Source organism: Protopterus annectens, chromosome 8.part0, assembly GCF_019279795.1.
Source record: "Protopterus annectens isolate FY-2018-M chromosome 8.part0, PAN1.0, whole genome shotgun sequence".
Classification (NCBI taxonomy): Eukaryota; Metazoa; Chordata; order Ceratodontiformes; family Protopteridae; genus Protopterus; species Protopterus annectens.
Window position 1 is genome coordinate 217,843,213 of NC_056741.1, and position 26,668 is coordinate 217,869,880.

General features: G+C 43.6%; 1 protein-coding gene across 1 annotated transcript in view; it reads right to left on the reverse strand.

The window, feature by feature from the left end:
• The window catches only part of LOC122808195 (complement C1s subcomponent-like), a 625,556-nt gene that overhangs the window by 486,527 nt on the left and 112,361 nt on the right, over positions 1–26,668 (reverse strand). The window lies entirely within an intron of this gene.

Here is a 26,668-nt window from a genome sequence, read left to right on the forward strand (position 1 = left end):
AATGCTTAAATGAACCTTATTCTACAGTAAAAGACATTTGTAAAGCATTGCGGGTGTCAAACACTGGACCATGCACACTATAGCCATGGGCCTTACCACTAAGCCATCTGAGGTGTATAAATGTTTCACAGTCTTGAGACTACACCCTATAACATATGCATTTCACTGTAATGATCACAAATGGGACAGTCATTGTGTAGATATGTACAGTACATTGTAATGTACTGTAGTTTGTGAACCAACACATTCCAGTCTACATATGTATTACTGTTACAAATTATATATATGCATGTCAGTGATGTCTGCACACACACACACACACATATGTATATATATATATATATATATATATATATATATATATATATATATATATATATATATATATATATATATATATATATTTTTTTTTTTATACAGTTACATCAATAGCCATATATATAAACATCTATGAACACATTTCATGACACAGAAGCACTCCAAAGGAATTGGGGTGTACACAAAACACATGCAACTCTGGTATTATAACAATTAATATTAACCTAATTCACCATAGAAGAGGTGGGTGTTGTGTATGTGAAGAGTGGGGTGGGGGAGGAATGATGGGTAATGCAATCATGCATCAAGGAGAGGCTGGGTCGGATGTCCAATATGTAAACTGGAGGGGTATACATGGAGTATGGGGACAATATAAAAAGGGCACAAAACAAGAACTTTTCTCATTCATAATACACTCTGTCATGTCACATTGCAACACCTAATTTCACAAACATATGAACATTAACATGTATCAGACATATGTGCACCAACTGACTGTCGCATTTGTTTTCAGTAATGAGGAATGCCTGTAGTAAAATGTATATTCTAAACACCACGACATTTGTACCTATCTCAGATGCTTTAGTGGTAAAGTCAGTGACTGTGGTGTTCATGGTCCTGGGTTCAAGACCTGCATGGGCTGTTAGGTTATTTTGAAGGCCAAAATAAGGGCTGTTGGATGCAGGTGGATTAAAGAACTCTTAAGCAATTGTAAGCAGGTTTCCACGGGTTTGGCAATGGTAAGTGTTGCTGAAACATGGTAAATGGAGAAGTGCTTCACAGGTTTAACCTTTGCTTAACTTCGTGCAGACCACAGGCAAACCTGCTTACAACTGCATAAATGCACATTATTCACAATTTCCCTACCAGTGCCTACTCTGAGAGGTAAAATAATAACACCTTCCAGGAGTAAAACCCACAACCATGTACGCCATTCTCAGAGTAACCTAACACTAAGCTACCTGGGATGTACCTATCCCAGTTGTGTATGCAGACAGGTTAAAACACAAAAGGGAGGAATGTGCTGAAATAGGACAACCCGCCATGTACCCAATTAAAGGTGTATGCATGCTCTTATATAGATATAGATATATGTGTATATATACATATATATATATATATATATATATATATATATATATATGTACATATATATATATATATATATATATATATATCTATACATAGAGAGAGCGAGACATGTCAATATATACAGATCTACATATATATGTAGATATATAGATAGGTTTAAAACATCTACACATCTATGGAGGTACAGATAAACGTATGCAATAATATGTATATCTATATACATATACACACACACACACACACATATATATATATATATAGGTTTATACTAGGCTATATGCCCTATATATATATATATATATATATATATATATATATACCCTTATATGAAAAAATACTGTGCCCATTAGTTTGTTGTGCCTCTGTCCAGCAGTGACCCAGAGATGATTCCTGGGTAAACCTCGATCTCCCATCCACAGGTCTAGATTTCTCTTGAACAGAGTCAGCGAGGTGCTCTGCCTCACATGGACCGGGATTTTATTCCACAGCATAGGAGTCTCTGAGTGATAAATCTATCCCTCCAGCACGTCCTATTTATATCCGTGCTAAGGTTTAAGTCGCTTGCTCTAGTGGTTTTGGTGGATTTGGATTTTTGAGGTGGAGCATGTCCATTAATTCGGGTTGGACATGGCCTTGTATGTCAGGCACATGTCACCTCTGAGCAGACGGTATGCGACTGAATAGAGCTGGAGTTTCTTCAATCTGGCAGCATATGACAGATTTTGGAGTCCCTTTATCCTTTTGGTGAGGAACTTTTGGGGTCTCTCCAATTGCTGCAGATGTCGGGTGAGATACATCCCGAATGGGGCATTGTACTCGATCATTGGTCTGATAAGTGAAGAGTACAGGGGAACAATGACCTCACTAGATCTGGATGTGAATCCTTCATGATCAGGTGGGCAATGTAGAAGGTCTTTCTAACCACTTTAGCAATGTGAGTGTCAAAGAAAGGCCACTGTCAACCTGGGTCCCCAGGTCCCTGATAACCTCTTCTGTGCTTAGTGGATTTCCACCTATATGGTAGCTTGGGGTTACCTTGTTTTTCCAAGGGTATGACTATACATTTTTGGCGTTTAACTTCAGGCCATGGCTCTGGCACCAGCTATCTGTTTCGTGAGTCCCTTCTGAAGGATATCCGTGTCCGATGCACTTTCCACTATGGCGCCCAGTTTGCAGTCATCTGCAAACTTTGTCAGCAAAGTCCTCCCATGTTGGCCTGTACTTCTGAGAAGTAGATGCCAAACAATAGGGGCCAAGGACCGAGCCCTGTGGGACACCACTTGTGACGGCTTGGAGTCTGACAAAGCGCCAGCAACTCTAACCCTGTCCGTTCTGTCCTTAAGCCAGTTTGCAACCCATCTTGTGACATACGGGCTTACATTTAAGCTGGTAAGTTTTCTACAATACCCGAGTGGGGTATTGTGTCGAAAGCTTTGCAAGGTCAAGGTAGGCTGTATGGACTGCCTTTCCCTCATCAATGGCCTTGGTGACTATTTCAAGAAGTCGACCAAGTTCAAAAGGCATGATCTTCCCTTGACAAAGCCAAACTGGGTCAGGTCCAATGTCTGCAAGTCCCTATATCTTTGTTTATGAGCTCCATTATGATCCTCTCCATAGCTTTGCGGACTAGACTGGTTAGGGTTATGGGGCGGTAATTACCAGGGTCCGTGGGGCCGCCACCTTTGTGGAGTGGGACCACAGTTGCCGTCCACTCCTTGGGCACGTATCCTGTGGTAAGGCTGAGATTAAACAGCTGCCTTATGTGCGGGTTTAATTCCTCATTTAGCTCGTGTAGCACACAGCCGGGGACACCATCCGGTCCCATTGATGCTGTGTTTTTAGCTTTAGAGAGAGCAGCTTTCACCTGCGCATTTGAGATGTCCGGGAGGCTACACTCGGCTGGGATAGTTATCTCTCCTTTAGGGGGGGATAGGGGGGTGAAGTTTGCACTGAACCTGTCTGCCAGTATGTTGGCAATGTCTGTGGGTTCAGTGATTTTTGTATCATTTGGACATATTATATATATAGATATATATATATATATATATATATGTTGTGTCTTCCAGTAAGGGGTCGCCACAGCGGAACTCCGGTCTGCTAATGTTTGGTAGTGGATTTTTACATGCAGAGTTACCAGCCCTGATGCACAACCTTCAACAAAGACACGGCCATTCACGCATGCCTCTACAGAGAAGATGCTCTAGCTGACAATCAAATGGAACAACATCTTGCTGTGAGGCAACAATGCTCACTGCAGCGAAAGTGCACTTATGCGAAGTTCAGTACAACGAACGAGTGTTGTACTGAACTTCTGTGCAGTACTCACAGACCTTAGAGTTAAGGCACAGGTCATTGTAAGGGGATAGCCCTATGGGCTCTCCCCTTACCATAACCCATGCCCTAACCCTAAGGTCCTTGATGACTACAGCGCAGTGAAAGACATAGCAATGTCTTCCACTATGGTGCGATAGTCACAAACCTTAGAGTTAGGGCATGGGTTAGGGTAACGGGATAGCTTTGCTAACTATCCCCTTAACCTAACCCGTGCCCTAACCCTAAGGTCCATGACTATCGCACCATAGTTGAGGACATAGCTTGTTTTTTATTTCCTCCATTGTGCTGCGGTACTTTTGGTGAAGTGCACTTTCGTTAAAGTGAACGTTCGCAGAAGTGTGGCTTCCTATTACAAGTTCGAAGTAGTGAACTTTCATTCTTGTAATAGGAATCCATATATATATATATATATATATATATATATATATATATATATATATATATATATATATACACACATACATACATGTTTGTAGACAGCATCCGAAGTGTTCATATCTGAGTATAACATGGACCATAGAAATCACACATTCCGCCCCCCCCAAACAATATGAATATAACATATGAAGACTATATGCCAATACACTATTGCAAATATGTTCTATGGACACAGTCACCAGCACAACTGCAGTGACTGCAAATATCCATGACAAAAATACACAGACAGCTTTCATTTTGCAAAACTCTATTACATTCCGATGTATTGCCAAAAAGATTCAAGGACTAATAGTGCCTGCATGCTATACAGGAAGCATTTAACTGTGCCTTAATGAATCAGCCTGCAATTACCATAGTATTAGTCCACTAAGGGATAGGTGTTCACATAGGGAAAGAACACATACACACATATAGACATTGTATAAAAGGGGTTCCTACACTCCTGCATGTGCTATGTACATCCACCAACATCTACCCCACAACCAAAATAATTACATCAACACATACTGTCATACCATAACCAATTATTCAACTACTGTGCAACATCTGCTGAAACCTTAACATCCCTAGACACTGACATCCTAACATGGCCCTTTGTGAAATAGTTGCTGTTATACAATTGAACAGCTGCTGATGTAACAGGGTTTGTATGAACAAATCCCGTTTCAGAGAGTTGAAAGGTTTGTACTCCAGGAAGTGTTACAGAGTACTGATTATCAGCACAGTATGATACACAGTAACACCAAACTAAATATGCCTGGTAAGCACACTGTAAACCCCCTAACATTATATGCATAGCTATGCAGCCTTGAGCTGGTCAAACAACCTGGCCAGACAGAAACATATGCAGAAGTATTAGGTACGGACAAACACTGCACAAGTAGAAATGTTCAGAAATATAACAGCAGTACTCACATTTAGAACAAATCCTCTGGGCATTACACACAATATATTACTGTTCATCTCCATACAGCTGTTGCAATAGATTCCAAGCAACACTTTCACTCTGTCTTCCTCACAAGTAAGGCAAAGGGACAACGTCCAAGTGGAGTACTCAATTATACTCCACTGTAGTCATGGTATTGGCTAAGGCAGTAGCAGCACAGCTGATGTGCATGTAATTAGCTACTTAGGAACACCAATTGGTTATCGGGATAACACGTTACTGATCTGTAACTATAAAAGGTTGCCTTGTCACACATTCAAATCATCTGTATCTACCTGTAGGACAGTACACAACACTGAAAGACGAACCAAAAATGAGTATTATACTAGTCAATAACACCTCCAGTTACTAAGAAGCTTTGTATAACATAGTATGTCTGTGAATGTAGTACCTGTTCTGTAAGAATTACAGTGTAATCAATGCATATTGTGGAAATAGCTATCTTGTAGCAATGTATTGCTGAGCAGTAGTAATGCTTGTAGTATTCTATGTGTGTACTGCTGTAGGTCACAAGGCAAACTCTGCATACACCACAAGAGATGATATGGGCTTGGAACCCACCAATTCGCTTCCAGGCACTGTCAGTGTCAGGATTGGTCCAACAAGTATGTGCTATAACAGGGGATAGTATATGTCGATATATTGTAGCAGTCAACATACGTACGGGTGTATAAGTAAGACAAACATGTTAAAGGTGGGCTTACCATGCAAATATGGTGTGCATTGTGGGATATTGTGCCAATAACTGTGTAATGTACAGTATATTAGGCAGATCTGTATTCTATTCTACATAGCAGTTCTGTTATGTTATGCAAACAGTAGTTATGTCTATTGGCAATTACAATACTCAATAACAGGATACATATCAATTGTATTCATCTGACAGTTTAGCAGCATGATAGCAAAGATAATTGGAAGAGATAGGTAACTATCCATGCACATAACACATGTAATATCCACCTCTCTAGTATCATTTGCAAGCAATAACAGCTGTGCATGTGTACATGTTATGCAAATGTGTAGTGACCCTTGTTACAGGGCTGGACCTCTCTAGTATCATTTGCAAGCAATAACGGATGTGCATGTGTACATCTTATGCAAATGTGTAGTGACCCTTGTTACAGGGTTGGTCCTCTCTAGTATCATTTGCAAGCAATAACAGCTGTGCATGTGTACATGTTATGCAAATGTGTAGTGACCCTTGTTATAGGGCTGGGCCAAATGGCTATGTGCACACCTACATAGAGTGGATATTGAGAGTAGAGACACACTGATTGAACTACCAGGTTTGTGTAGCCCAACCTCTCATTGCCAGCCTAACAGCCGCTTGCACATACTGTATGTAAGGTAGTGCACAGCACCGGTAATGAAACAGGTTGCATATCACCTTTAAGTCCAGTGTAACATCTGCAGTAGGAGTATAAGATGTAGGAGACAGCTGCCCATGTGTAATAGCCACTTCATAGGTGATGGTTTACACTATCTGATTATATCCTGATCATGTTGATAGTGGCATCAGAGTCTATTGATACATGACTCTGTTTGGAGAGTGGGTGTCTGTGCCTAACAGAGCTCATGGTCCTGGTGGATATGTGAGTATATACCCAGAGAAGGAAACAGACCTGTAGACACTTGCATCATCTGTAATCAACTAACAGGATGTGATGTGCTCCTCAGAGGAGGATTGCTGCTAAAGGTAGCTACAATGTTTCCATAATAGCCAGTGTTGTCACGTCCATACACAAATATTTACATGTGCTCATCACTGTCTAAAACATCTTCATAAGCAATACGTAAACTAAATACAGTACTTGGTACTTGTAGTACTGAATGCTTATACAGGCATGTACACTAGTCAGCTACTGGTGTTTACTAATGTCAACTTTGTGTATGTGGCCATCCTGGGGGAATGTAATCTCTATGCCATGTACACTGCCAAACCCAACTAACACTATGCCCTGCACATTGTTTGGGATGTAGCTACAGGGGTAAGCTGGAAGGCAGCCGAGTCTACAGCCATGACTGGACAGGACAGTCATGAGTTGCAAGTTAACACATGCATCTCATCAACACAACCAACACATACCCTTACCAAAACACAGTAAGGACAGCCACACACACTACCAGAAATCACACACATTCTCAGATACTTCTAAGTATATGGCCAAACAAATGACCCCCCCCCCCCAAGCTGGAAGAGACAGACACCGAAATACACAAACTGTATGACATAGTTTGCATAATTGTGCCACACCTCAGAACACGTGGCTGGAAACATGCCCAACAGTACTCATTTGCGAATGCAAACTCTTGCACTATGTTACACACCAACCTATACAAGGGCATACATACTGTTAGCTGCCTGTCTGCCATGATTAGCCACATACCCATACACTCAGACTACTTTTTGAACTATACACATGGCTCTGGCATATTCCATGTTGTTGTGCAGGACCTGTGATGCAGTAGCCTGGACTGCATGGAAACACATGTAGGAACTGCCAGGTCTTGTAGCCCATGCAGGTATGTCCCAAGGCCTGGGTAGCATTCTGCCATTGGCCAGAAGGATACTGCGGTACAGGGACAAAAGGATTGTATTCCACAATTGTTTAGTGTAGTGGTACAAGTCAAAGGCTATCCAGTATCTGTTTGCCTGGGATAACATGGTTGACAGACCATGATGCTTTGCCAGACAGGGTCTGCACCTGTCACCCCTGGGAATCTGAATATTGCCTAGAGCTCATGCTTCCCCTATAGTGCCTTCATCATGCACAGTTCTAGTGCAGGTCCACTGCTGTTACAGGGACAGCCAAGCAATAAACTTCAGGTCTCGTTATACACAATGATACATGTCAGAAACATTATATGGACACACATATGTCAATCCCTAACATGGAGAACATATCCGTGCAATGGCTGAGACATGTTTCAATGCTCCAGAGAGCACACCTGCATGACCATGTTATAACACATACCTCACCTCTTGCCTATTATCCTTTACTGGAACACACGGGCCACAGGTGTGTCCATATTCCTGAAGGATATGTGCACCCCTACTCTAGTTACACCTGCATAACTTCAGATGCATTATGCTGAGCAACTACCTTTGCGCCAAAGTGGAATTCAAATTACATCTTGGGACAGATCACCCACCAGGCCGCGGCTTTCCCAACTGTCATAATATGCTGTAATGGGGAGGATTAGGTCTGAGACAGAACCATAATAATGGCTACTCTCAACTATTCCATTATGAACTGGGAAGACTCCTCATGTGCCAACACCTCTGCTCAATGCATGTTGGATTCCATTGACCCCAATGACCTGGATCGCAGTCGTCACACAGACAGGGCTAACAGTATACTACACATAGTCTGTCTCCAATGCCAATGTTATATTTCCTAAGAGCAGAGTGGTGACCGTCATGGCACCCATGCAGATGGACAATGCATGTGCAAATGTTGAATCCTACACAAATGAACTTTAAGCAGTCACATATGTGCAGTGATTGTGCTATTGAAACAAAACCAGGATTCAATCCAACAGAGACAAGAAGGCAAACTGGTGGTACCATGCTTTAAACTGTACCACAGAAGGTAGTAACTGTTACAAGAGTGAACACACATGAGTGTAGGTGATCCCTGGTCAGCCTCAGTAATATGCAGATGCACCATATAAAACCACACAAAGCTACTGTGAAACTAATCAGCCACATATTATGAGGCCCAGTACAGAGCATTTTATAGCTGTGTCATTAATCATAATGGCAATGACAAGACCTGCCGTGCTGCACAGCACTATGGCATGGGAAGTACTGCACCTACAGAAATAGCACCCGTTCATCCAGATAGGGTCTTGGTGAACCTAAACCCACTCCCACCTCCCCAACAGGTACACTTAGTAATATATCCATATACACTAAAGGGCCCCTGTAATAACGACTATGCAGGTACAAGCTGCACTCTCTAAAGCCATACGTACAGCTTTTATGGGACCTGTCAACATCCCAGGGTGTATCCTACACAAATGTAAGAACAATCAGCTATCCACATACACATCATGTTCAATCATAGCTCCATGTCAGGCTGTGTACACACTGAATGGTGCACAGCAATAGTTATCACACCCCACAAAGGGGGAGACACCATTGATAATGGGAAATAGTGCCCATCTTCCCTGCTGAGTCTGGTCTGTAAGGCCATGAACTGTGATCAACGTATTTGATGTACTCAGTACAGATGTAGATGACAGTAGGGTTGATTCACACTGCAAATCATGACCTTGCCAGGTTGTAGGACACCATCACCCATACTGTGTCCAGCTACACTCAGTAAACTAGGTGTATATTCCTATGTCACAGGCGTGGTTGGCAACTGGACTGCTGGCAGAACCAACACTACAGAAGGTGTCTGACTAATGCACGCACATCAAACCAGTGCCAGCCACAGTAGTACAGGGTTCATTCTCCCTCTTTGTTATCTATACCACACAAACTAACACAGAAGGCATGTTTGCAAATGACTATGGACTAAGAGCAATAGTTGACTCAATATGTGCTGTGTTCAACATACAGAATGGCCTTAGTGTGTCAGATGTGTGGTCTGTGACATATGGCCACAATCTGACAGTGAAGTATTGCATTGTCATCCCCTATGTTACAAACCCTGTACCCATGAACTACCACCTAGGCAGCAGTCAGCATAATGGCAACTGTGTGTATGGGATGCAACTGGACAGTACTCTTTCCTTTGATAGTTACCTCACCACACCAGACAGGTAGTCATATGTGGCACCCCTAATCATGACAGGGTGCCATCCAGGAATATAGAGATAATTGTTCAGCCATACTCAACACCCATGTGACCCATAATAGATCACATTTTTCCTTTAAGGGTTATTGCCCATGTGTAGATGGCCTACACTGCCCTTCCCGATCCTTAACTGCACAATGTAGCATGCAGCCTATCCTGAATAAAGCCATGTCCAACCCAGAGGTGTTGGACATGCTACGCTTAACACATCCTGATCCCAAATAAACACATACATCATGGACATCCACCTTTCTAGTACAAGGATCACAACATGCCTGATAGATCTCTGCCCCATAAACTTAACATACTCTTGCCATACTATGCATACCTGTCCAGCAAAGCTGCACATCGCCCCTCTCTGTGAAATGGTGTGATGACCGCATGCCAAATATATCAGTAACCCTGTGGATCAGTTCTGTGGCACTGCTTGAACTGGCCACTTAAACTTACCTGTCTGTTGCCTACAGCTAGGTAATCTATCTGCCTAGGCTCATAAATGGCCTAGGGCATATAGCCTACCAGATCACTATGACCATACATGCTATAGTTGATATCCAACCCTGCAAATACCATCAGACTAGCTATTGTCCCATGTGTTACACATGTGCAACACAGGCAATACATGGCAGGATGCTACACATCTGTGCAGTGCCATGTAGATGTATGTGGCAAAACACATGCATGTTTGCAAGTCTGCAGGCTCACAGGTCATGTCCCTACCAGCTATGTATGACTATATATGTGACATATACACAGCATTAAGGTCAATTGCATTAATGTGAACACATCCAGGCATGTGCTGATAGGTAAAGACACCAGTACAGGCAAACAGACATGCCCACGCCAAGACAACATCCACATGGTGTATGAGCAATGTCATCACATGAAGCACACATATATGGCGATAACATCACATCACCAGCAAGTGTCAAATGTGTGTGACTTATACAAATCAGTGGTGTTAGTGTCATGTAGATTTGCAAAGACGTATTTGTAATCTTAATAAATGTGATACACATGTATGTTCAGCTGTACTTCTCTGTGAGTTACTGTGACTTGTCTCCATCATTATGTCTTCCAGGTATGCCATGTAGCAGGCTGCCGGTGTACAGCCACTTGGAGGATGAGGTCCTCATCCCATACCTCCTCGACAACCATACAACACTCTTCAGCCATGTGCCACAGGATACACAGCAGTGGGATGGCCTGTGGGAGGAACTCTGCAGGAGGGTAAATGATGTTGGTGGTCACAATCGCACCTATCAGCAGGTGCACCGACACTGCACTGACCTCATAAGATGGTCGAGACAGAGTGCTAATGAAATCGCCAGGGAACAAGGTGAAATAGTTGGAGGGGGACCACTCACCCCACCTCCACTCACACGTACCAGGGAGCTACTGGCCAACCTGGGGACACCTGCAGACCTCCTTCCACAAGCTTTAGCTGGTATTGTGGAGGTGGTTGTCTCCAAACCACTGAGCCTGGAGTTGCTTGATATGTCACTACTGCACATATAACACAACTATATTTCACATAGTTGCATATGTTACTATACAATATGTAATGTAGCATCATATGCAAGGCATATAAGCAGACATGCCACATACTATAGTCTGCTACTCTATGTATGCACAGATGTGCATACTCCATTGTATAGTGTATTGTACTGGCTTATGTGCTAACATGGACATTGCAGCCTGTAGATATCACACAGGTGTGGATAATGATCTTACTGCTGTGACACTCCTATTTAGGTACCTCTGGCTTTTTGCAGTGACAGCAGCCTGTGTCAGGTGAGATTGTTATTATTTACCAGGCTTGATAATGCACGGAACATATTAATTGCATGCCATCTGCCATAACACACGTCCACATAATGTATGGTAGTCCTGTTAATAGACTGGTCAGACCTGCAATGCACGACAGTGGTTACCCATGTGAAACAATTGAAGACTACATGAAACACCTACACTAAACCTTCCAAACTGTCATTGCCAAATGTGTGGACAACAGTGAATACAATGGTGGAGGTGTGTTTCACTGTAGGGACAGGTACTACATATCAGCATTACACATGTTGGGAATACAAACAGTGCTGTACAGAGAGCATGTGTGTGTGCACACTCTAAATGTGTTGAAGCTGGATTATGACCGGCCCACAGGATACACCCTTGTGGATTATACCCTTGCTATGAATGTCACACAATGTCATGTGCTATATGACATGTCCGTGACATGTAGTGGACTGACTGTAACACTGCTCAGCTATCCTGCAAAACATGTCTCACATCCCATACATACCACCTTTTGTCTGCATAACCCTGTCCTCAGTGGAGCATATGACATATATGGGTGTATGTCATATGGGATAACACTGACATGTGAAATAAGATGGCCATCACAACCATTGGACAGAACATAGATATACATAGCCATGGAGGAGGGCCAAACACATGAAGCAACACACGCAGTAGAAGTGCTGTACATGTGTGTACACCCTGTTGTACATTGGCTTGACACAATACAACTATGGCCTTTGTGTAATGGTGATATTGCAGATGTGAAACACTAAACATCATACAGGCCTGTGCACAGCTTGTGTAGGCATAGCATGAAACCACCACATAACATGTCTTGAACATCTTGAGTGTGTCATGGCATGAAAGCATTCACCTATACAGTATCCAAATACATACATGCGTTGCACATGCACATACACATACAACCACATCAGGCCACAGATACAGTACATTCACCTTGCTGGTATCAGTCATCACTGTCATGCCTGCTCCTCATGTGTGTGAGGTACACAGATGACATGTAGGACATAGAGTACTGCTAAGTTAGCCATGTGTGGGCATAGTTGCCAGGCATCAGTAATATGGTTGCAGACGTGCAGGGGTGTCATCCGTATACCCTTCTGTGACCTGTGTCACACATTCCACATTAGGGTTTAGTGTGTATACACCTCAGTGATGTGGGTCACATTCCACATTAGATATGTATTGTATGTGAACATAGCCATGGCTATGAACTGTGTCAGTTGCTCACACTGTATAGCGATTGTGAAGCCACATCATGTCCTGCAATGGCTATGCACATCAGCTCAATGTGCAGTATGTCACTGCATATTTGTAGGGTGGACAGACAACATTGCATCAGCTGAAGGCCCATTTTAGTATAACACATCCCTGCATTGGGACACATTACCGTACTGTAGATTGGAAAGGATACCATTGTGTTACAAATGTATGCATGTCATTCAACACGTCAGCAGAAGACATGTCATACTACATGTGATTGGCAAGGTCATATGCCACACAGCAGGCCGGTGTACTGTAAACCTGTGCTGGTCTGTGGCACCATTGCAAAGTAGGGAGAGCCATGTCAAACATGTGTGTACAGCTACATGCACAATGTCTACACTCAGCTCAGGGGTAGGCAGAATAATGTTGAACAGACATGCACTGCTTTGGGTGAGACATGCAAGCTAGGGCTCAGGCAAACATAGTATGCAGTCGACATACCCTACTGCTCATGTCCTCACACATAGGGGTGGTGGCCAACACAAAGCATCAGTAGCAGATTTACAAAGGTCAGCGATGGTCTGTTAACATGTGGTGTATGTTGCACACACCATGGCAGTCCAGTGCAATGGTGAAAAGTGCATGCATTGTGCTGCAGGTATAGGGCATAGGCTACTAACACAAATGGTGCAATACAGATATGCATGCTCACCACCACTATAATTGTGTAAGGTGCAAGCCGTCTGCTATAACACATGCATGCTGTTGTATGCAACTCAGGGATGTATGATAAAGACCACTATAATTGTCTAAGATGAAACTATAATTGTCAGAGCTGAATGCCATTGCCATATCACCTGCATGCAGTGTGTGTGTCTGTGTGTCTGTATGTGTCTGTGTGAGTCTGTGTGTGTATCTATCTGTGCGTCTCTGTCTGTGTGTGTCTGTGTGTCTGTGTGTGTCTCTGTGTATGTGTGTGTCTGTGTGTCAATGTCTGTCTGTGTGTGCGTCGGCATGTCTCTGTCTCTGTCTGTGTATCTCTATCTGTGTGTCTCTGTCTGTGTATCTGTCTGTTTCTGTCTGTGTGTGTGTGTCTGTATGTCTATGTCTGTCTGTGTGTCTCTGCCTGTTTGCGTGTCTCTGTCTATCTGTGTGTCTGTGTGTCTGTGTGTCTCTATCTGTGTGTGTGTGTGTGTGTGTGTGTGTGTGTGTGTGTGTGTGTGTGTGTGTGTGTGTGTTTGTGTGTCTGTGTGTCTCTGTCTATCTGTGTATGTGTCTGGTATAACTTGTAATGTACAGTTCTTGTCTTTCCCTCACAGGTGTTGATGTAGGTGTGTTGCCCTCCTGCGGTCCACCTGATGTTAGTGTCCCCACAGACTCAGCAGTGATGATGATAGTATGACTGAGACACAGGCAAGGTTGTCAGGGGCTGAATCTGTGCCATTGGTTGCCATTCCACCTGTCCCCCCCTCATCCTTGCACACAGTTCCCCTGCCTACACTTACCCCATTACCACTGGCCATACAGGAAGGACAGTTGGCGGGTGGTAGCATGGAACAGGGAAGTGTAGAGACTATCGAAGGTGTGCCTGCACACGATGATCACAGTCCACAGACTGGTGATGTCCCACACAGGCATGTGCCTAGCACTGTTCATAGGAGGACCACTGGCCAACATGCCCCTGCGAGACAAAACATATCAGCTGGAGTCACCAGATGCATGTATCAGGCTGTAATGGAAGCACATGCATGTGCTGAATGGCACAACAGAGCAGGTCTGAGGCTTCAGAGGGCTGCTACCTGTTCATTAACTGACAACATCTAGGCACTTGCAAATGCTCACCATCATCTTGCAGATGTTTTGGATAGATGATTGGGTGACATGGTGGGAGTCCTTGACTGTGGCATGTCAATCCTTGAGCATGGAATGTCTGTGCTGGAACATCTGGTGGGAGTGAGGCATCAGGCATGTGGACGTAGGTCAGCTACATCACCTGTTGAAGGTCTACGTGAGCATTCTACTGCACATGCCCACTCCCATAGTGGCAGTAGCAGCAGCTGTGCAGCGGGTGCTGTGCAGTCCATACCAGAACACAGCAGGCCATGTGCACGTGGTCCTGGATGGTCCCAACAGGGACATGATTCCAGTGGACATGTGTCATCAGACAGTACCCAATCTGGACCTCTGCATGGTAGTACCCGTGCAACCCCTGGCAGGCGCAGGTCACATGGCCATGACAGGACACCGTGAACTGTGAAACCTGCCTTGTACAGTCTGCACCTGTCAATAATACCCCTGTGTAGGCCAGCCACATTCCAGACCTGTGTGCATGCATACACACACACATACCTGAAACAAATGTAGGGCACCTCAACACACACACTCATAACATCCACACACACCCAATGATATCACAGGCCCTAACACACACACATGATGTCATCCAATGGCACAGCCTAAGCCTCTGGCAAACATTATCACCCTGTGCATATGATGATGCCTGTGCCGCATCCCTGTCATCCACACCATCAGTGCAGGGACATGCTCATATGGTCTGATGCACAGGGTGAACATACTAGGTAGACAATTGTAGATTAATATTGTTGAGTAGTGTTGACAGGCAGCAGACATACCATGTATTACAGTTTTAGAATGCATTTTGTACGTTTGACAGTATATATCATGTGTAACAACACTAACAGTATGTTGATCTTGACGTTCTGCCTTCCTCTTTCAGGTGTAGTTGCAAGTGCCGGGGATGTCAGTGTTTGCGGTTAGTGTCCCATATGTACATGTTGACTACAAACAGGTCAGTATGACAATACCTGCATGCACTTTGTAACTTCCACATCACAGTTATATTCTCCTGTGTTTCAATTATATTTACTGTTCTAATGATCTAAGAGCATGATAGCTGTGTTCAGAGACGTCACATTCATAGTGGGTTACATCACAGGTATAGTTACCTGGAGCGGGGAGAAAGTAGAAGAGTGGTATGACAAGGGAAAAGGCCAGTGGAAATAGTGGCTTCTCATTGGGAATCAGTAATATCCACTGCCATGACAGCATGCAAACACAGGCACACCCACACACTCAGGGATTCACAGACACAGTAACACACAGTCACACACACACACACACACACACACACACACACACACACACACACACACACACACACACACACACACACACACACACACAGAGTTGCCAGTGTTTGGATGAGAACCCCTGCCTATGTGCATATCATTATTATAGTACCTTGCAATTACAAGACGCACCACAGAGATTACACATGTACAGGTAGTCAGAATGGCCTAAGATCGAGGACATCGACAGGGATACTACAGTGCAGTGAGTGTATGTGGGGGGGGGTCCTTCAGTAGGCTATGTAACAACAGGTCACACCCCAGGGTGTACATGTTAACAGGCAGTTAGAATGCCCATCTACGATTGATGATATCAACAGGGATACTAGATTGCATTGAGTTGATGGGGGAGGGGGCATTAACATTTCACTATAGTAAAATACAGCCTCACTCCAGCGAATGGACAGCCATACACGCAGACAGCCATACACACACACACACACACACACACACACACACACACACACACACACACACACACACACACACACACACTGTGGCATTCACAAAGATATAGACCTATATCACACACATACGACACTATATATGTGTGAGGTTCAACCACCTGCCTATGCCTTTCTTTCTACACTTCACTCTGTACTGGCATCAACAACAGTGTTCAGGAGAGTGAAAACATGCGGGATGTATTCCCAACTATATGTGACATATAGGACACACACACCCACACATACCAGTACTGTGAATCAAACACCTGCCTATCTCATAATAGGTATTACAGAAGTACAGCACTATCGCATCTGCTACAAAGCTTATTGACTCTTTCCTTTGCCAACTGTGCTGATATATGCACAATATATGCACAGGGGAGGTATTATTGTTACAGGTGTCATGAGGTTTGCCTTCAGTGTCACCCTTACTGCATTCTACATTGTCTGTCGTCCACTTCAATTAACAAAATCTGACCTTAGCAGTTGCACAGGTTATTGTAGGAATGGTTGTAACACACCAGTGAACTGTCCTCAGTAATCATTCATCTGCAAAGAAGCCCCACCACTTAGTAGTCATGTCCAAACATCTGTCCATACCTCATGTACAGCTTACTGTACTTAGAGCATATCACCATATACAGCTGGCAATGTTGAGGCTGTATTGCAACAGCATGATGTACTAATACAACAGTCGCCTTCAGACATCAGACACTGCACACACATGGAATCTATACAAACATCAATACATGTACACATATGCGGTCTACATCAGTAAGTGCACTAACAGGTCAAGAGGATACATTCCACACTTTCCCCACTCCATGTGTGAAACATAGCCGAGCATTACACCATAATGGATGTTGTATTCAAGTACTGGTAGTACACCACCACCTTCACCGAGTAGCCAAGTGTACATATATGACAACAGCACATATCAGCGAGACACACACAGCATTATTCCATGTCATGCTCCTACAAACTGTTACTTGACAGTGTCATGGTGAAGTCAGGGCACTGTAATGGTCAACAGTGAGCACATCATATTTGCCACACACACCCCTCATGTTTACTGGAAGAGTGCCAGCAATATGCTCTGTTAGAGCTAGGCAGTACACTCATTCAAGCATATGCATGGCCTGTGGCTTGTAAACATCTCACCCCAGCAGTATTGGCTATTGTGGGTACTAAGGCTAATGTCCAGACAGCACACAGCATGCATGGCTTGTAATTGTTGACATAGGGTATATGTAAGAGCTGTGGCCACACATGGCTGTGCATGTCATGAACATATCACCTGTGACTACTCAGGAACATACAGAGCAGAGCTGGATTTTCCTGAATCTGTCAGTACAGGCCCTGTGTAGGTCCTATGATCCTGTTATTTGGGTATGTTTGTAGGCATTGCATTAGGTGGACATGTCTAATGACATACATGCCACATGGGGTGTTGTATGATATGATAGGTGTCATGGTTGACCAGTAGAGAGGGAATATTATCTCTGTTAACATAGATATCAAACCTTATGTACTGTTAGCATGCTATCCGCCATGTGCATGCGTGTAATGACTGTAGCCACCTGTATGTAGAAAGGATAACTAAAGCTATAGTAATGTCATTTATGTTGTATGAGTGTGGGATGTACATATCCAGGGCAGGTACAGTTAGGTTATATTCAACCATGAGGGTGTTGTTTACTGGTGTACAGCAATAGTCAACTGTGTTAATGCTGACAACATCTGAGGGACCCTGGTATGTGTACAACTGAGGTGGTTACAAACAGTGGTATTACTGCATTGCATAACACATTATGCAGCTGTGTCTATGCATGGGTACTTTGCACAGTTGATGTAGGCTTAGGTACAGTCCATCAATTGAGGGTTATCTGGTGGTCTACCATACTATGTCCTACCACATATGGATGTGTGTTGGTAGTCTGGGGACAAGGTGGTGGATGTATATAATGATACAACCTAGAATGCAGCATTTGCCACTATCACCTGCACCTGACTCATCTATGATGAGTTATGTCAGAGTAGTGGTCTTTACATGTGAGTAGCCTTTATGAATATGTGGACAACACCACCTGGAATGGTCCATACCACTGTTATAACCCACATGTCTGGATACGAGTTATATGGTGATAGTGCAATTGTGCACTGCAGAGCTTTCAGCCAAGTGTTCTTCACTGCACAAATGTCAGTATTCCCCAGTGTAGGTTCTACATTGAGCAAATGGATTACTAAAGCCACACATCTAGCACTGGTCAGCATAAGCATCCAATGCAATTGTCTTGTAGGTGTCAGGGTGTTACTTCTGGGTGTAGGACATTTGCCTTGGAATGTGGCTATATCGGTAAATGCGGCCTAGGTATTATCCACACACACATGAAACATGAATGCATGTGCTCTGTGTTGAAAGCTTGTCATTCAGTCATGACAGCCTAGAATGACAGACACTGGAGAACCTCATATTAACAGCAGGACATGGGCTCATTGTTTTGGTCTAGCAGTTGCCACTTGTACCATGACATCACTGAGAGTGGCAGTAATGTGCTTGGTAGCAAATGCCTCATGTAAGGTGACGGACAGCAGCTGAAATTGTGTATATGACCAATGTGAAATATACTTAGGGTAGCAGTCCTGCTAATAATGACAACAACTAACACAGCCAGGAGAGGTCATCTTGACATCTGCACCTCAGTACCATTGCACAATGTGGCTCACACATTATGCTTGCACATGCCACTGTTCCATGTATAATGCCACTGTCCACAACCATCTATCAATGTATGCCTTTCAGGGCAGCAATGTGTGTGACACATGCTGTAGGCAGCATCCACCTGTGTGTCCCAGGTAACCTATTGTCTGTCATGTCCACACATGCATGAATGTGTATACTTAACATATATATGTCAGTACTTCATGTACATGTATGCATGTGTATCACACAGCACAGACAAAGATATATCATTTATGGGCCAAATACAGGTGTCAGGTAGTAAACCAGTATGATGTGCATATATACTGACAGGTAAGATGTACATAGATGTAAACCTGTGTGTTTACAATAGGAGTCCATTACAACATGTTCTGTACATGTAAGTGTATGAGCATGCACACTGTGGCCGTCTGTGGTTAGAATCAGAGTGCATCCCAAACAGCCCTGTGCTACTCAGTGTATGAGCGTATCCACTGCCATCTTGTGTAATTTGAGTCAGTGCATCCAACAAGCCCTTTGTTACTAAGTGTATGAGCATGCCCAGTATAACCTTGCGTAGTTGTAGTCATAGTGCATCCCAAATGGCCCTTTGCTACTAAATGTATGAACCTGCCCACTGTAACCCTGTATAGTGATAGCAGTTGTCCATTCCACAGATGGGCATACTCCAGTTCAGGTTCCTGTTGTGCTACAACTATACCTCTTAGGCCAACCTGCAGATGATGTGTCTAGTTTGTGCATACAGGTTGTAATGGGCACCTGCTTTAAACACACAGGTTTACAGCTATGTACTTCATGACTGTCAGTCTCCCTGTTGCTGTCCTCAATCTTAGAAGGGCATTCTGAATACCTTGGCATGTGTAATTTCTGTGGCATGTCTTGTAACTGCGTAGTACTGTAATAATGATCTGTAGTTAGGCAGGAGTTCTGATCCCACCACTGGCAACTGTGTGTATCAGCAAATGGCTGAGTGTGTTTGTGTGTGTGTGTCAACAAGTGATTGTGTGTGTGTATTTGTGTCTGCATCCTTTCATGACAGCGGGTTTTGCCGCATTCCAAAGAGATACCTCCTTTTGCACTGGCCTTTAACCTTGTCAACTGCTAAACCTCTCTTTCCCCCCTCCCCACTGCAAGTAATCAGTCCTGTGATGTCACACAGCTTAGAAGTGGAATCAGAGTAAGTGTAATTGTATGTGTTCTGTGTCACATACCCCAACTGCATACCACTGTACTAGTTACCTTTACATAGGCAAGATGTGTATGCAAAATACTAGCAAGTGTGTGTGTGTTTGTGTGTGTGACCACCCTATAGCCAAGCATACACATGTAATGTCTTTTAGCACATCATGGTAGCCATCTGTGGTGACCGGTGTCTACAAAGTATTACATAGTTAGGACTGGTAAAGAATACACAGTCAAGCACAACTACAATTGGGTATGTTATTTTCCTGTGCCACTGTCGAGTAGTGACACAGCAGTGGTCACCGGGGTGTAAGTCCATACCCATCATTCCCCCACCCTAACTCCACAATCCCTAGGGTAGATTACATTAGCCATCATTCCCCACCCCAAACTCCACGTACACAATAACCATCCCTTCTCTGGTGAACTGCTTAAGATTTAAATGCTATAGCACAAGAGATGCCTCTGTTTTGTGTACACACCAGTTCCTTTGGAACCCTTCTGTGTCACAAAGGGTGTTCAGATGTGTGTGTGTATATATATATTGTGTATATATATATATATATATATATATATATATATATATATATATATATATATATGGCTATAGCTGTGTCTGTGTATATGTGTGTGTATAAATATATATATATATATATATATATATATATATATATATATATATATATATATGTGTGTGTGTGTGTGTGTGTGTGTGTGTGTGTGTGTGTGTGTGTGTGTGTGTGTGTGTGTGTGTGTGTGTGTGTGTGTGTGTGTGTGAGTGTGTATACACATCCCGTAGGTGCATGTATATATATATATCTATATATATATATATATCTATATATATATATATATATATATATATATATATATATATATATATATATATATATACATATATATATATAGTTATGACAGTTGTACAGATGTTCAAGGGTACTGTACATATGTACACAAAGTGACTGTCCCATTTGTTTTCAGTACTGTGGAATACCTGTAGTAAGATGTGCATTATAGACTCCATGAAACATATATACAACCCGGATGGCTCTTTGGTACATCCAGTGACCTCAGTGTGCATGGTCCAGGGTTCAAGACCCGCAAGCCTTGTTGATACTGTCAATTAGGACTGCATAAGACAGTTGTAAGCAGGTGTAAATGTGTTTTCTTGACAGTAAGCAGTGGGTAACAGACATGTACAACTTGCAGTACACTTGAAATGTCTTTCTTTGCCAATCCTGCTGATGTCTCCCACCTACGAATACACCCCTGGGAGTGCGGTAACCCAGTAATTTCCATGGTGCGTGCTGTAACTGCGTAATGCTGTAATGTGTTAAACTAGTTTAGTAGGTGTTCTAATTCCAGACAGGCCAAGTGTCTGTGTGTGTCTCTGCCTGAGAAAGGAAAATGCTTTTTAGAGTATGCACACTCTTTACAATTCATATAACCACCTTTGGCAATCCTGCTGTTGTCACCCACCTAGTAATACACCTCTGGGACTGCTGTAACACAAGAATCTCTGTAGCATGTGCTGTAACTGTGTAATGCTGTAGTGTGATAAACTAGTTAGGTAGGGGTTCTATTCCAAGACATGACAGGTGTGTGTGTGTGTGTGTGTGTGTGTGTGTGTGTGTGTGTGTGTGTGTGTGTGTGTGTGTGTGTGTGTGTGTGTGTGTGTGTGTGTGTGTATGTGTGTGTGTGTGTGTGTGTGTGTGTGTGTTTGACAGTCAGAGTCTGTGTGGAGGTGGCTGTGAGTGTCTAACCAATGGACATGTTGGTGAGCTAATTTTTTAGTTTTCCTATATGTTGTCCATATTATATGTTACAATGTCCACCTCACGAGGGGTACAGATGTCAATCAGCCAAGGGACTGTGTTAGCAAGCCATACCCCTACATCTGGCAAAAGTCCTGGTGAACAAAGTATGCAACCCTACTATTACCCGGAATACGTTCTGAACCCATGTGTCATACACAAACACACTTGCCTAGAATATCCCGTTATGTTGCTAGTACCCTGCACATTGAGGACAGATAGTAGGCATGGTGTGATTGCAGTGGGCTGCAGAGGGCATGGCACCCTGTCCAGCAGTACAATAGGCACATAATTGCGGACAATGTGCCTTCACTATGTTCCCCACTGGATGCTTGCAACATATGTGGTGCCATCAAATGTGATCCACAGAGGCCATACAATGTCTTACACATGGATGGACTGATGCCACTGACACCAGGGAATACCTGTATCATGCTATCAATGCAGATGCAGGGTCGACCTGCTATCTATAAGCAGGTCCTGCCACACTAGGCCAGTATTGGCATATCTGAGGATAACAGTCTGTGTACACAACATGTGCCGGCCAAACCAGGTACACTTGTACATGTCACTGTACATTATTGTGGGACGTGCACATCCCAGGCAATGTCCATGTCAAGGACTATCAAACATAGACATGGCATGCATTGCAAAGCAATGGGCATACACAATGGTAACCCGGATGTCAGGACAGTTCATACAATACCCATCTGTGTGGGACATTGCAGACACTACACCCCTGTACCACACTGAACACCATTGTCGGGTGGCATGATGCCAAGGATTACCCCTCACCCAGCCTTGTACAGCCATCTTCCACAGCCAACCACTACACACCCCTGAAGCAATGCACACATGCATGTCAGTACTGGCACCTTGTGTCTGTGTGTGGGGTATGATGCTCCCAACCACAGTCACACCCAGTATAACTCCCATTGGCATACAGACTGATGTCAGACACATTCACATTCCCTAGCCCATAGAACCTCCAGATATCCCCTGTGGTGCATGTAGTACCTGTGTATTACTGCAGTGTGGCAAACTAAGTAGTTAGGAAGTCTATTTGTGGGCCTGGCAAAGTGTGTCAATGTGAGTCCATTATAGAGTGTGATTGTGCTGACAATGACATCTGTTCATGTGGACAGCCATGTGTGCTACACCTAATGTATGTCTATTATGTCTCTGTTGCAGATGTCGCTCACCAGCACACATATATGTTCTTACAGCACACCAAAATATTAGTTTTGTGGCACATGGAGTAACTGCATACACTTGTAATAGTAATGACTAGTCAGTTAGGGGTTTGAATCCCTGTACTGATAGGTGTGTGGCAGACAATGCTTAGGTTTTAGTCTCCAAGCCCTTCTCTGATGTACTTTGCCTCTGTCTGTTCCTCCCGCACACTCTCTGGTGGATGTGAAGGTGTACAAATGCTCAGCAGCAGCTTGTGTTTTGTAAGTGATGGTCATGATCAGGTGATGGCCTCTGCACCTATTGCAGTCCTCCTCTAGCTGATTGCATGTGGAACAGCTGTGATGATGTTCCCATAGACAATCACATGGAAATACAGTACAATATCTAGGAACATCATGATGGTGTTTGCCCATGACAGAAGCTGTGAATGGAACCTGGATCTGGTGTTTGGTAAACGGCATCACAGATTATATCTGGATGTTCCTCAAACAACATATACAGTGGAAAATTGCCTAAAGACAGGAGGGTGATGTACCAGATATGACTATAGCATGTAAGTGTAAATATGCTTCATTGAGACTACTGCCAGTTTAACAAGTTGTGTGTGGTAATGGCTATTCTGCATGTTTTAAAACTGACAAGACATTGGTCTGTTTGTGAGGGAACCCCCATCTGTAGGGCCATCTGTGGACTGGTAAGTGTATGGAATCATTTGTTTCCTGTGTAACTCACTGAACACACATCTGTGAACTGCAGGAGCATAGTGTGAGGATTGCGGTCAGTACATGGTGATAGTGATGAGTTACTGCCATCGCATCCCTGATTGGACATATGTCACATGAAACAGTAGTATGACAGTCACTGTCTGAGGTTCACATTGACATGCCAATAATGGGCCACTGTTCATAGCTGCAGTCTCAAGTCTTCTACACTTTGTACAGATGTCATGCAGTATATATGCATGTGTTGTGCTCCCTCTGCAAATGTATAACATCTGTTGCGTTGGGTTGGTGGTCATATCTATGCATGCTGTTATAAGTAATCCTGAATGCTGTTGACTATTACTAAGCCATATCTGTGTTAAAACTGCAACACCATGAGCTGTATGGATTTGGAAGTCCCGACAGAACCTCCTGTCCCACTACTGCTGGCCATGTAACCGGGCAACAACACATCTGGGGCCCAGCCTTGGACCTCCACCTCTGTTGGCACTGCACCACCTTCTGGTGGAATCGCCACTGAGGATGGGGCTTGTCCCCCCTGGGAGCAGGTCCAGACAGGAACTTGTCCACTGTTGTACAGTCCTGGATGTGGTGTGTAGGGAGCTCAATAAGGGGTTTTGAGGCCAGATACACCAGCTCGAGGGCATAGTGTCACATTTACAGGGTGAGCCTGCCCCTTCAAGACAGCCCCCAACAATGCCACTTTTGCGGCTGTTTTGGTGCAGTGTTGGCTGGCCATGACTGGGGACCTCCTTCCCACTGTTTCCATCTGTAGGCTCATGGACTTTTGACTACCGAACATCCCTCCCCATCCAAGGTGTATCACCTCACATGTGTCATATACCGACCCTGCATGCTGTCTTGTCTGTCATCCTACCCAACCTATCCTCCACGAGCATACCTACTCCCCTTCCCCCACATCCCACTCTCACCCTAAGGAAACAAAAGGCCAGTCAGTTCCTAGAACATCATTTGCCCCATACATAGCTGTTCATTTCACACACGTGTCCACTGGACACGTAACCCTTTTAATATGCATCACAACATACTCCAGTTGTCCTCACCTCTGTCTCTCAGGCACACGATCCTGGTATGCACATGACTCCTAAAGGTTCCAGGTACACGTGATGCAGATAACCCCATTATACACACAACACTACCTGTCCCTCTATGGTTACCCCATTTACCTTTTTCATGATGATGATGTTGCACACAGCACCTTGCAAGAGTACTGTTCTCATATAATGATTGGACAGGAACTGTTGTGTTAATGTAAATAAAATGCAGAGTGATGTATATGGCCAATGTACAAATGTTTGCGTGTATGAATGACACATGTCTGTCTGAGGGAGTGTTGATATTACATAGGACAACACCACTACATAATACAGGCATTGCTGGTGTTTCCCTTTTCATTCCTTTGTAATGCTTTGTTGTCACATGGGATGTTCCTGATATATCTATATATATGTATGTATCTATATCTGGATGTAAACACACACACATACATCTACATGATGGAATACATTTCCTATACTGTTGAATGAGTGCACTGGATATGTTTGTGATAACATCTGATGTCTGTATATCTGCCATGGCTTAGTGGTAAATCACATTAGCTGTGTGTGCAGGGTCCTGGTTTCATGCCTTGCAGAGGCTGTTTATTTTGTTGCTGGGCAGAACAAGGCTGTTGGATACGGAGTGATTAAGGCACATTAAAGCAGCTGTGAGCGGGTGTATGTGGGTTTGCATGGAGCTAAGCAATGCTAACCTCCGGGTTAGAGTTTCTTACACTCAGTTTGCCTCTACATTGCTTCTCCAGTGCAATACTCGCATACTGGCGGCCAAACAAGGCTTACACACGCTTGCTCCCGCACTTGCAAATGCACTGCATTTGGTGTTTGCATCTGACACTCACACCCCTGGGTGGGAGTGAGGACTATGATGTTACCTTGTGATGCCTATTACATTGGATTACATGCCTACAGTATCGGGAATGGCTGCCCATTTGGCAAAAGCATGCCATTCGACTGTACAGAATCCACGGCCTGTCCAGAGTTTGATTCATATTATTGGTGTGTTCCTCTTACAATCTTCACCTGTCTGTCTAATACATGGGAACTGACACTCTCCAATACAAACAAGTAATTGGGTTTTGGAACCCACATCCTTCAGCCAAGTCATGCTACTGCATACCTAATATTCTATCATCTTTCTAAGGTTGTAAATGGAATATGTGCTTTCTGTCCCTATCAGACCTCTCAAACGACTGGGGACAAATATCAACTAAATCAGGGACAAATCATAACATCAGGGACACATTTAAATTATTAGTGCTATTAACCTGACACATTGAAAGACTCAGAGCATATGAATTCATACACATTTTCTGAGGTAAATGATGTTTATAACTCTTAATTGTTGTCATTATTCATTATGTGTAATTTACCACCTTTTCTCCAAAAGTCACTAGCTT